Here is a 12482-nt window from a genome sequence, read left to right on the forward strand (position 1 = left end):
CTTGGGTTCAAGCGATTCTCCTGCCTCAGCCTCCCTAGCAGCTAGTCACCAGTATTTTTAATACCCCACTGTGTCCATCTCCGTTCCTTGAGTGAGGCTGATGCTGCTCTTGAGTCTTAAGAAAACTGAAAGCTGGATCCTTTGCCCCTGTTTTATCTTAGATGTAACTTCTCAGCAACGCTTGCAGCACAGGGAGTGAATGCCACCAAAGTCCCACACCAGAAGGTGGCATTCCTTTTTGTGACTGATCCCAAACACATGTACCAGGAAGAGAAGAGTGAAGAGATGAAGGGTCCATACAAAGATGAGTCTACGTAAACAGACTTTACTAAAAGAATCCTTATTTTCCATTAGTTCCCCCGTATATGTCCCAGTTACTGCCCCACAATTTATGATCCTCTTTTCTTTGTTAAAAGCGCACACAAGCTCTCAAGTCTAACTGCTTGTGTTTCACTTCTTTTCTGTGAACTCTCATGCACATAAATATGAATAAAAATTGTGTGCTTTTTCTCCTGTCAGTTTGTCTTTTGTGAGTTTAATTCACAGGCCCCCAGTTATCTCACCTAAGAGGGTAGAGGAAAAGTTTTTCCTCTCCAATACCAGTGTCCCTGCTTCATCTCAGAGAACAGATTATGGGCCCTTACAATGGATCATTTAGAAGAGGTTTAAGCCCTGTACTTTTTTCAGGAAGGAGCATCTTCAAATCTTACAAACCTATTTCTTGCTAATTGCGTAACACCCATATGTTATTATGAAAATGTTACCAGGTTATTGAAAAATCTAAATTCAGTAAAGATACAAACAACTGTCTTATTTTCTCTAATTATTGACTTTAACTGTGCTATGTCTACTCTCCCTTAATCAGATTTCAGCCCTAGTTTTCCAGTCATTTTTAGGTTTTAAAAGTCCAGTCCGGGCTAGTTTAAAGTTTGAAGATTCAATCTCATACCCCAATTTAACTTTCATTTCCCAACCCCCAGAGCACACCTGGTTTTGACCCAAGGCATCTTGAGGAGGAAGGGATGTGGTCTGTTTTTTAGCTCTTCTTCCTCTAGTGCTTTAGGGGTTGAGGAGCAGGCTGGGGAAAAAGGGACAAATGCCTCTTAACGGGTGTTATTGTTTCTTTTTGAGACTTTCCTGGCTTCTCTGGCAATGGCTTCTACTGGGCTGGCAGCCAACACCTGCCTTCTCATGGGGCAGATAACTAAGTTATATAAAAGGCCCTGGGTGGGGGACCTTCCCCGACCTGAGACAAACATTCCGGCTAGACATATGCGTAATGCCTCCTGGATATATAGAGATGGCTATGGAATCTTTGCTACTCCTATCATAGAGAGGAGGAGTCTCTTTCCCCTCCCATTGAAAGTAGGCTCACCTTAGTGACTTCCTTGGCTGATAGAATGCAACGGAAGGGACAGTCTCAAAGTTCTGATGCTAGATCATAAGAAACCTTGCAGCTGCCATCAGGGTTTCTTGGACCTCTGAGTCACCATGTAAGAAGTCTGACTGTCACACTGGGAAGGCAATTGTAGGTGTGCCAATCAATAGTCCTAGCTGAACCCAGCCTTGCAGCCAAGGCACTAGACCAGCCCTTCCACCAGCTGCACACCACCAGAGGCCCTCACCTGATTCCACGTGGAGCAGCAGAATTCTCAGTAGAGCCCTGCCTGAATTCTTGCCCCACAAAATTATGACATATAATAAAATGGCTGGTGTTTTAAGCTGCTAAGCTTTGGGGTGGCTTGTCACACAGCAATAAACTAGAACACCCCCTCCAATTATATCTTTGGTTCTGGAGCTCTCCCTTGGATGGGTCAGTGGCAAGATGGCCCTAATGGGGTCGCATTCTTGGTATCTATGTGACCTACTCTTGCACTTTGGTCTCCCCTCTCTCTTCCCATCTCTTTCCCATTCTTGTCCCCCTGCCCAATGCCCTAGTGATCCTTTTGAAATTTCCTTTGTTTGGCTTCAGGGATAAAGCACCACCCCTTCCATCCTCCATGGGGAGGGAAGAGAGGTGCAACAACTCTATTCCCTAGGCACCCACCACTTAAGGGACAACTTCAAATACCTCCCTCCTCTAGCCTTCTGCTTGTTTAGGCCAGTGGGAGTGGGGAGGGGGCTGGAGGATGGGCACTGCTGCACAGAGGCATGTCAGTTCGTTTGCTTCTTCATACACCATAGGATGTGTCTGTTTGGGGCTTGACACAAACTTTTGACACTCACAAAGTCCTCAACTTTGACTCTCAGTTGCCAGTTTTGAGGTTAAAGAAATATGGCTTTGGCCAGGCGTGGTGGCTCACACCTGTAATCCCAGCACTTTGGGAGGCTGAGGTGGGCTGATCGCTTGAGGTCAGGAGTTCAAGACAAGTCTGGCCAACAGGGTGAAACCCCATCTCTACTAAAAATACAAAACTTAGCTGGGCATGGCAGTACATGCCTGTAGTCCCAGCTACTCTGGAGGCTGAGGCATGCGAATCGCTGGAACTCGGGAGGTAGAGGCTGCGGTGAGCCAAGATTGTGCAACTGTACTCCAGACTGGGCAACAGAGCGAGAGCCTGTCTCAAAAAAAAAAAAAGAAAAAAAGAAATATAGCTTTTTCATTCCTACTTTAGGTCAGGCACTGAGCAATGACAAACGAAAGGAGAAAGGCTGACAGGGATCGGGAGACCAGTTATTTCTGATAAAACTGGATGAAAAGATGTATTTAGATCTGGCCAAAGGACTCGCAAAGTGTCCCACATTTGGGACATCCCAAAATGTGGTGTATTTACCTAGCCAATCTCAAGCAATATCGGAAAGTCATGGGCCTTTCTTCTTAGGGGCAGGGGTTTCCTGCCAAGATAGCTGCAGTGCTGAGAGTGGACTGGAACACATACTTTAAGTAGTCAGGCTGCTCCCTAAGGGGGACAGATGGGAAGGGGCTGGGCTACCTTGCCTGCTCTGTCCCAAAGTCATCACTCAATTAATTCTTTCTCTTCAGGCAAATAAATGAAGGGGCAGAAAGAAGCCAAGATTCTCCTGATCTAAAAACAAGTGAAGAACAAGCAGGGGAATAAGTATTTTCCCCCCAACAGTCAAATCTCAGGAAACAAGTTTGTCCCACTGAATATCTGGTTGCACATGGCTCTATGTCATCATTCTGTTGTGCTGGATATTTTCTATTTCTCATTCTAGACTCAGCTTCTTCCTGGCCCACCTGTGGCGTGCCTAGAAACACTGCAGCTGTGAATGCTGCCCCCAGTGAATGTGGCTTCGTTGCCCTTTGGATTTGGGTTGGGTGTAGCTGAAAGCAGGGGCTGACAGGAGAGAAGGCAAGAGGAGAATAAGGCCGGACCCACTCTTTGCCAGTTCACTTGCTGTGTTCCTCTAGGGAAGCCACAGCCCCTGTCATGCAGCCACCCCCAAGCAGTTACCTTCTCTAGGTCCCTGAAACCACTGACTCCCCAACCCTCATTTGTCTTCATATCTTAGGACGTAGCAGCTCTGGCTTTGCCTGACTTGGTATTTCTCCCCATCCCACCCTTGGTTTCTTGAACCCTGCCCTCAGCTCTGTAGAGTACTTTTATTAACAGTCCACAAGTGCCCTGATTGAGTGAGCCATCTGTTTCCTGTCAGAACCCTGACTCTCCTGTCCCTATTCCTAAGGGCAGGTGGTCCCTGATGGGAGAAAGCCTGTCAAACACCAGCCTCATCTCAAAGCCCTCAGTCCAGCCCACATGCTTTGACTTGAGCATTATTTCATGCTCCCAAAATGGCACTGGGACAAACCCTTTGGTCAAAATGAGAATTAAGAATGCTTTCATAGGAAGATATACTTCAACAGGTACAGAAATGGGTTGCCCCCAAATTTTGATAAGTGATTGAGAGAAGGAGAGCCATTTTGGTCAGGGTTCTCCAGAGAGATAGAACTAATAGGACTTAGAGAGAGAGATGCATGCAAAGAATTTATTAGGGGAACTGGCTCACTTGATTACGGAGCTGAGAGGCCCATGCTTGCAAGCTTGGAGACCCAGGGAAGCTGGTAACTTGGCTCAGCCCAAGTCTGAAGACCTCAGAACCAGGGAGGCAATGGTGTTGCTCTCAGTCTGAGGCCACCGATGTGAGTCCCAAGTTCAGAGTACCTGGAATGCTGATGTTCAAGGCCAGGAGAAGAGCTTCCAGGCTTGGCAGAAAGACGGTGAGGATTCTCTTTTTCATCCTCCTTTTTGTTCCATCTGGATCCACAGCTGATTGGATGGTGTCCACCCACTTTAAGGGCGGATATTCCCCACTAAGTCCACCAACTCACAAGCCAATCTCTGGAAACACCCTCACAGACACATCTGGGGCTGCCCAATCATTCCAGTCAAAAGCAAAGCCACCTGGGTTTCCTTTTCAGCAGAAAAGAGATAGGCTTAGTACCTACTGAAGCATGGAGAATAAATAATGCCAGCTATCTGGGTATCCCTTAATCCAGTCAAGTTGACATTCCAAATCAACCATCACAATAGGGTAGTGGTGAAAACCTTCAGCTCTGCAATCAGACAGCTTGAGCCTGAGCTCCATTTTCTGGGTGACCTTACACAAGCCACTTCCGTCTCTCAACCTCAGCTTCTTTATCTGTGCAATAACCATTTTAACAACAGTTGTGAAGGTGGAGTGACTTAATGCTTGGGTGCATAATAACTGTGCATTAAACATTAGCAACAGGCCAGGCATGACAGCTCATGCCCATAATCCTAGCAGTTTGGGAGACAAAAGCCAGCAGATCGCTTGAGCCCAGGGGTTCAAGACAAGCCTTGACAACATGGTGAAACTCTGTCTCTACAAAAAAAAAAAAAAAAATACAAAAGTTAGCCGGGTGTTGTGGCATGCACCAGTAGTCCCAGCTACTCAGGAGGCTGAGGTGGGAGGATCCCTTGAGCCCAGGAGGTTGAGGCTGCAGTAAGCCACGATCACACCACTGCCTTACAGCCTGGGCAATAAAGTGAGACCTTGTCTCAAAAAAAAAAAAAAAAAAAAATTAGCAAGGAACAGCACATCTAATTATGTGGACACCAGATGCCCAGCAAAGGGGGTGAAGGGAGGTTAGTTAAAGTACAGCCCCAGCCCTAATCACCAAGCCAAGGGGTACCACGTACCCTGTATCTGACATCTGTAAACTATAAATAAATAGTGGATGCATTGGATCAAAATGACCTTCTGAAATGTGGCCTCTGTAAGTTGATACCAGAAGAGTCAGTTAAGGATTATTCCTTCTATCACCCATGGTTCTCACAGTTCTGTCCTGAGCCCAGCGCTAGTGCAAGAGAAGACAGAAGAATGGCAGTGACAGATGGAGGTGCAACTGCTCTCAGTATCTTTTGCATGTGTGTGTTTGAATGGGAAAAGCCATTTGATCATTAGAGCTCCAATTTAGTGGTTTGCGAGAATTGGGCAACCTCAGAAGCCCTGCTGCAAGCATGGGATAGATTCTGAGACCAAGACTGATGGGTGAGCAACTTTAATTACCCAAGAACTGTGTTAATGGCCCTTGGGGTATCTTATTGCTATTCTGACACTTGGGAACACGGCATTTTCCCATTAAAATGCCAATTATCCTTGAGCACTTCTGCAAATCCATCAGCTGGAGGCTGCTGGATTGTCGAGTGATGCAGTCTGATGGTTTGAAGGAAACCATCAGATCAAGGGCATTTTATCTGGCAGTTCATGACTGCTCAGGGTGCTGTGCCACCCCTGCCTACTGCCCCCAGCCTCCAAGACACACACACACACACACACACACACACACACACACACACACACACACACTCCACTAAGCAGAAAGATCAGAATCTCTGGTCCTAGGTAGCTGCTAGAGAAGAGGAAGTGTTAAGAGTTGGGAATAAGGAAGAAAATTGGGATTTGGAAAAGAGCCTCCGAAATGGAATTTTTCTTCATCTGGATAATTGAAAGCACAAGTACAACAGAAAACATATCTCACCGGGGAAATTAGTTGATTTACCTCATCTAACTACCAGGAGAGAGGGTCTGCTTGCAGAATTCACACTGCCCTGCAGAGCTTCTCTGTTGCAGATTAATTACACCTGAAGGGTTTGCTAATGCTGGATTTGGAGCCTCAATTAGATGTGCTCTTCCAGGACAATGATACCTTGCCTAGGCAGCCTTGGGTTTGGCTTATCCCAGGCTCTTGCTTCTGGAAGAAGTGGTTATACCTCAGTATAACAGTCCTCTTGGGAAAGCGGCTGTAGACCTGCTGGTCCTTAATTTCTTGGGGCTATGTTTAAATCCAGTTATAAATCTGAATGATTATATAATAGAAGATCAAGTTTGGTTTGCTTTTTTCTTACTGGATTCAATTTCAGAACAGCAGTATAGTAGTGAGACTAAGAACATAGATTTGTGGAACCAGATGCTGAGTTTCAAACTTCAGCTCTGCCACTGAGCAACCATCTGAACTTGGATAATTTACATAACCCTCTTTGGGCTTGAGTCTTCTCATCTGTAAAATAGGGATGATAATGGAACCAACCTCCTACAATTGTCAGGATTAAATCTGTTAATAGTTGGAACAGTATTGACCCGTTGTAAATATTCTCATTGGGCAAATATTATTATTTAGCTGTCTAAACAGTATCATAAAATGTGATTATTAAAAAAATTTTTAAAAAATATTTTTCTACTTAAGAGGTGATGCCATTTTTATAATTGAAGAATAGTTGGCTGTAGCACACCATGGAAGGGGATGAGCTGATCCGCTGGTCTGCAAAGGACTGGTTGTCACGTTCCTATAGCAGGTGTCCTGTAGCATTGCTCCCAAATGCCTGGTACCAGGCCAGCTTGCCCAGCTGCAACAGTGCTGGTTTAACAGCTCACACCTGCACCCTCTCTGAAAGCTGGGCATGGCTGGCAGGAGACACAGCTCCTGAGATGCCTGGGAGGTTACACACTCCCTGCAAATTCTTTGACATTCGTCTCATCAAAAGGCAGATTCCCTCTCCTTGAAGGTGGGCCAGTATTAAAGACTTCAGGATTCTAAGGAAGAGGATGAGGTGGAAGTGGCTGCATGCCTTCTGTTGTAGGTTGACTGTGTCTTCTAAAAAGATATGTTCAAGTCTCAACCCCTGATATCTATGGATGTGATCTTACTTGGAAACGTCTTTGCAGATGTAACCAAGTTTTAACGAGGTCATACTGGATTAAGGTGGGCTTTAATCCAGCGACTCATGTTTTTATATGGAGAAGGAGGGGGAAATTTGTCTTTATATGGAGAAAGACAGGGAGACAGGGTTTCATCATGTCGTCCAGGCTGGTCTTGAACTCCTGGGCTCAAGTGATCCACCTGCCTTTGTCTCCCAAAGTTACAGGACTGAGCTTTCATGTCCGGCCTGTTGCTAATGTTTAATGGACATTTATTACACATCTAAGCATTAACTCACTCCATCTTCACAACTATTGTTAAAACAGTTATTGTTTTACACATAGAGGCATGCACACACACGGGAATGTCACGCGAAGATGGAGGCAGAGATTGCAGGGATGCTTCTACAAGCCAGAGTGCCAAGGATTGCTGGCAACACCAGAAGCTGGAAGAAGCAAGGCAGGATTCTCCACTGGAGCTTTGAGAGGGAGTGCAGTTCTGCCAACACCTGGATTTCAGACTTCTGGCCTCCAGAACTGTGAGAGACCAAATTTCTGTTGTTTTAAACCACCCAACTTGTGGTCCTTTGTTACAGCAGTCCTAGGAGACTAATGTACCTTCCAAACTAGATTGTAAGCAACAATACGGCTTCGGCCTGCCTCTCTGTCTCTGTCTGTCCCTCAGGACATGTGCCTTGGAGTCTGAGCCATGATGTAAGAAGCTCAATGACCGGGAAGCCACGACACTGAGATAGAGATAGAGACCCCTAAGGAGCCCCAGCTGTTTGAGTCTTCTCAGCCCAGCTACAAGACACGTGTATGAAGAAACTTTCAAGACAGCTAAGCCCTAACTGCCATCTGCCTGTACCCTCATGAAAGACCCTGAGTGAGAACAGCCCGGCCCAGCCCAGCTGAGCCACCCTCAAATTTGTGACTCACAGAGACAGTGACAGATAATAAATGATTACTGTTGTTTAAAATTTTACTTTTTATTTTAATTGTGGTTAAATACACATAACAAGGCTGGGCAAAGTGGGTCACATCTGTAATCCTAGCACTTTGGGAGGCCAAGGTAGGCAGATCTCTTGAGCCCAGGAGTTCGAGACCTGCCTGAGCAACATAGTGAGATCCCTGTCTCTACAAGGAAAAAAAACAAAACAAAACAAAACAAAACATTAGCCAGGGGTCGTGTGTGCCTGTAGTCCCAGCTACTTGGGAGGCTGAGACAGGAGAATTACTTCGGCTCAGGAGTTCAAGGCTATAGTGAGCCATGATTCTGCCACTACACTCCAGCCTGGGTGACAGAACAAGACCCTGTCTCCAAAACAAAAACAAAATAAAAAATCCCACATAATGGGGAATTTATCATTGTAACCATTTTAAAGTGTACAGTCAAGTAGATAGGTAGTGTTAATATATTCACATTGTTGTATAACCAATCAGCTTTTTCATCGTGTAAAATTGAGATTTCATAGCCATTAAACAACTCCCCATTCCCGCCTCCCTCCAGTCAAGCATCATTCTACTTTTCATCTCCATGAATTTGACCACTCTACGCAGCTCATATAAGTAGACTCATACCATATTTGCCTTCTTGTGACTGGCTTACTTGACTTAGCATAATGCCTTCCAAGTTCATCCATGTTGTAGCATGTCAGAATTTTCTTCCTTTTTAAGGCTAAATAATATTCCATAGTATGTATATACCACATTTTGATTATCCTTTCACCTGGCAATGGACACCTGCATTGCTTTCACCTTCTGGCTATTGTGAATAATACTGCTATGAACATCTGTGTACAAGAAGATGACTGTTCTTTTAAGTCATTAGTTCTTGCGGTGATGTGTTAAACTACAAGAGATTATTCCAATCATGCCAAGAGGATGTTGTATACCAGCCAAACCTTCTTGCCTCCGGGCAGGATAACCTCTGCAATTCATGCTTCATGCTCCAGAGCTCCCCAGAGGATCATACTCAGGCCAGTTCCCTCCTGAAACCACCATCTGCCTGCTCGCTCTCCTGCCTGATCCTGCTTCCCTCACTCTGCTGCAGGTTACCCTGAAGCGCCACCTCCATAGACCACCTGCTCAAAAGTCCCCATCTTAGGCTCTGCCTCCAGGACGCTAACTTAAGCCAGGCGATGCCACATGGCCAGGTGGTATAAGTTGTCATGAATGATTGCTGGGATGTTACAGAGATCTCACAGCATTGCCCCCAACGATGTGATGGTTCTTGGTCATTTAAATACTTAGGTGGGTATCAACTCTGTTGAAGTGTTGAGTAGCAATTGTACTAACAGATGCACTGAAGCTAAAAATAGGCTTCTCCTGATGATTGTGCTCTTTTGGAGTTAAAATACCTAACTCTGGAAGTGGTATTAACCCAGAGCAAGTCAGGCAAAAGTTCTCCGGCTGCATTGCAGAACATTTTGCATTTTGCAGTGTGTCTCTACATACATTCTCTTTGTGAGTCCTGCAGTGGTCCAGGGAGGTGTGCAAGGAGTAGTCACCTCATTTTACAGTTGACGAAAGGGGTTCAGAAAGCTTACAAGAATTGACCAAATAAACAACAGAGCTTGAACAAGAACAGGCATGGTGTTTTGATGCCCCTTCTGGGCTCCCTGCATCTACTCTATCCTCCTCCAATCCACTCCCCATAAAGCAGCCACAGCAATACCTCAAAAATGCCCTCTTCTTGTGTCCCTCTTCTTGTGTCCCTCTTCTTGTGACCTCATGATGGTGTCTTGTTGCACTTGGAATAAAACACAAATTGCTCCTCACAATTGAGGAGGCCCAGCCTCACGTTAGGCAGCTTTCCCCAGGGGCTGGCCCATGAGGCTCTAGCCACGCTGACCTTAAGAGGACAGCAAACAAACACACAGCAAAAGACACACATCAAACTCTTCAGGGTCTCCTGATGTCACCTCTGTCCCAAAACACTCTTCTCTGGCTCTTCAAATTGCTGCCTTCCCCATAGCTTAAATACTGTCTCCTGGTTTTAAAATACACCCATAAATCTTTGACCCTGCTCTCTTCAAAAGGTGGAGCCTAATTGTCCTCCCCTTGCATGTGTTCTGAACTCAATGACCCACTTGTAATGAATAGAATACTGGAGAAGTGACAATAGGTGACTTCCAAGACTAGGCTATCAAAGGCATTGCTGTCTTCTCCTCATTCTCTTTCTGGGCCATTCACTCCGGGAGCAGCCAGCTGTCGCTGTCGTGTCATGAGGACAGTCAAGCAGCCCTAATGAGGGCCAACGTGGTGAGGGACTGGGCCTCTTGCCAACAGCCGAGGAGGAACTGAGGCCTTTAAGAGCCACTGGAGTGACTGTCATGATGTGATGGGTTTGCAGTGTGTCAGCTTAACTAGGCTGAACTACAGAATCCCCTTATTTGTATGTTTCCAGTTAGGGTTGGCCATGAGGGAGCGTCTCAGTGACTTGGAGTAGGGGGTAGTGGTACTGGAGGCAACAGCAATTTTGTATTGCAAATACATTGTTACTCACCTGCTGACTCACCTTGTTGATGTGATGCAGGAGCTGGGCCAGGTGTGTGTGTTCAGATCTGGAACAAAGGCCCAACCTCTGTAGGATGCCCTCACCACCAAGAACATGAGTTTCAGTCTATCCTTGTGGAGCTCTAGCTTGTGCTGGTGGGGTTTCCATTTGCTTGTGGCCTTTCCTTCCTGATTGCTTGCTCTGTGGATTTCAAGGTCTAGCATCAGATGTTGGGAGAGCTTTATACCTGGAAAGAGACTTATAACCATCCCCCCAACTCTGTGATCTATATCGTTGCTACTGGTTCTGCTTGTCTGAGAGAACCCTGTTTGAGATAATGAATCACCTTGGAAACAGATCCACTAGCCCCAGTCGAGCCTTTGGATGACTGCAGCTCCAGCCGGGCAACATCTTGACTACAATCTGGTGGGAAACTCCAAGCTGGGACTACGCAGATGAGCCTCTCACAAATCCCTGACCCACAGAAACTGGGAGATAGTAAAGGTCTATTATTTTAAGCACTACATTTTTGGGGTAGTTTGTTATCCAACAATAGATAAGCTAAGGCACCCACTCCTAGACGCCCTGTGGGACCACGCTCCTATGTCCCTTGCTTTATTTTCTATTATAGCACACTGCTTATTCTTTTCAGAACACTTATCACAACCTACAACCAGTTAGTAGATTTATATGCTTATTTGTTTCATATCTGGCCTTCCCACAAAAATGTCAACCCCCTGAGGGTAAATGTCTTCTCTGTCTTGTCCTCCTATAGGTCCAGCACCTGACTAGTCTAACTCCACTTCTCAGTAGCCATGAGGCCTTGGGAAACTTGCTTTCTGTGCCTCAGTTTCTTCAGCCTTTGGGATGATGACAACAGTCCCTACCTAATCGGATTGTTGTGAGTGTAACATAAATTAACACTTATAAAGTGCTTCAAATATTACTTGCCCATGGTAAATATCCAGGACATATAAGTTGCTAGTATTTTTAATATTATGGTAGAAACTCAATAAACACCTACAGAGAGACTAAATGAAGGAATTCATTGATCTCTTTGTCCTATAATCTTAAGTATCCAAGACACAACTGAGAAAATCCCAGAGGCCTCTAGACAGCTAAAACAGATGTCCCACAGGCTAGCAGAAAGCCCATCTAATTAACTTATAGGCAAGCTCTTGGGCCATTACTCAGAACCTAATTACTTAATAGTCTTAGCAGATATTTATTAGTCACCTAACACATGGAAAGCATTGTGCTGGGTGCTGGGGGAAGGGGACAGAGAGACACGAAGGTGAATTGAGCTCATTACCTTTCCTCAAAAGAGCATGCTCTCTAGAGGGGAAGATACGAGAGCCACCAATCACACAATTACAAGAGTGTGAGCAAGGTGGGTGGAGGTGGGATAGAGCGATGTTGACTATCAAGGTGGCTGGGCTCAATTAGTCACAATTATAACGTGCATAACAAGCTTAATTATCTGGTTTCCTAGTCCATAATGGATTAGAAACCGCATATTAGAAGAGAAAAAAGAAGGAGTTATTGCTAGCAGCAGGTATGATGACAATGGTAAAAAGTGACAACCAACACGAATAAAGAACCAAAATTGTTAACAACATTGAAAGCAGAAATTAGATAACTGAAGCACGGTAGTTTAAAGTCATTTAGCGTGGAAGCACCTGCTACATAAAACTCAAGAGGCAGTACAGCATTGTAGTTAAGATATGGCTCTGAAGCCAGACTGCCTGGGTTTAAATACCAGCACCATCACTTACTGTCACTTCAATGAGCAACTTAACCTCTCTGTTCCTCAGTTTTCTCATCTATACAGTGAGGAAGGATGATAGTAGCATCTACTTCA

The sequence above is a fragment of the Gorilla gorilla genome, chromosome 2 (assembly GCF_029281585.2).
Source record: "Gorilla gorilla gorilla isolate KB3781 chromosome 2, NHGRI_mGorGor1-v2.1_pri, whole genome shotgun sequence".
Taxonomy (NCBI): Eukaryota; Metazoa; Chordata; class Mammalia; order Primates; family Hominidae; genus Gorilla; species Gorilla gorilla.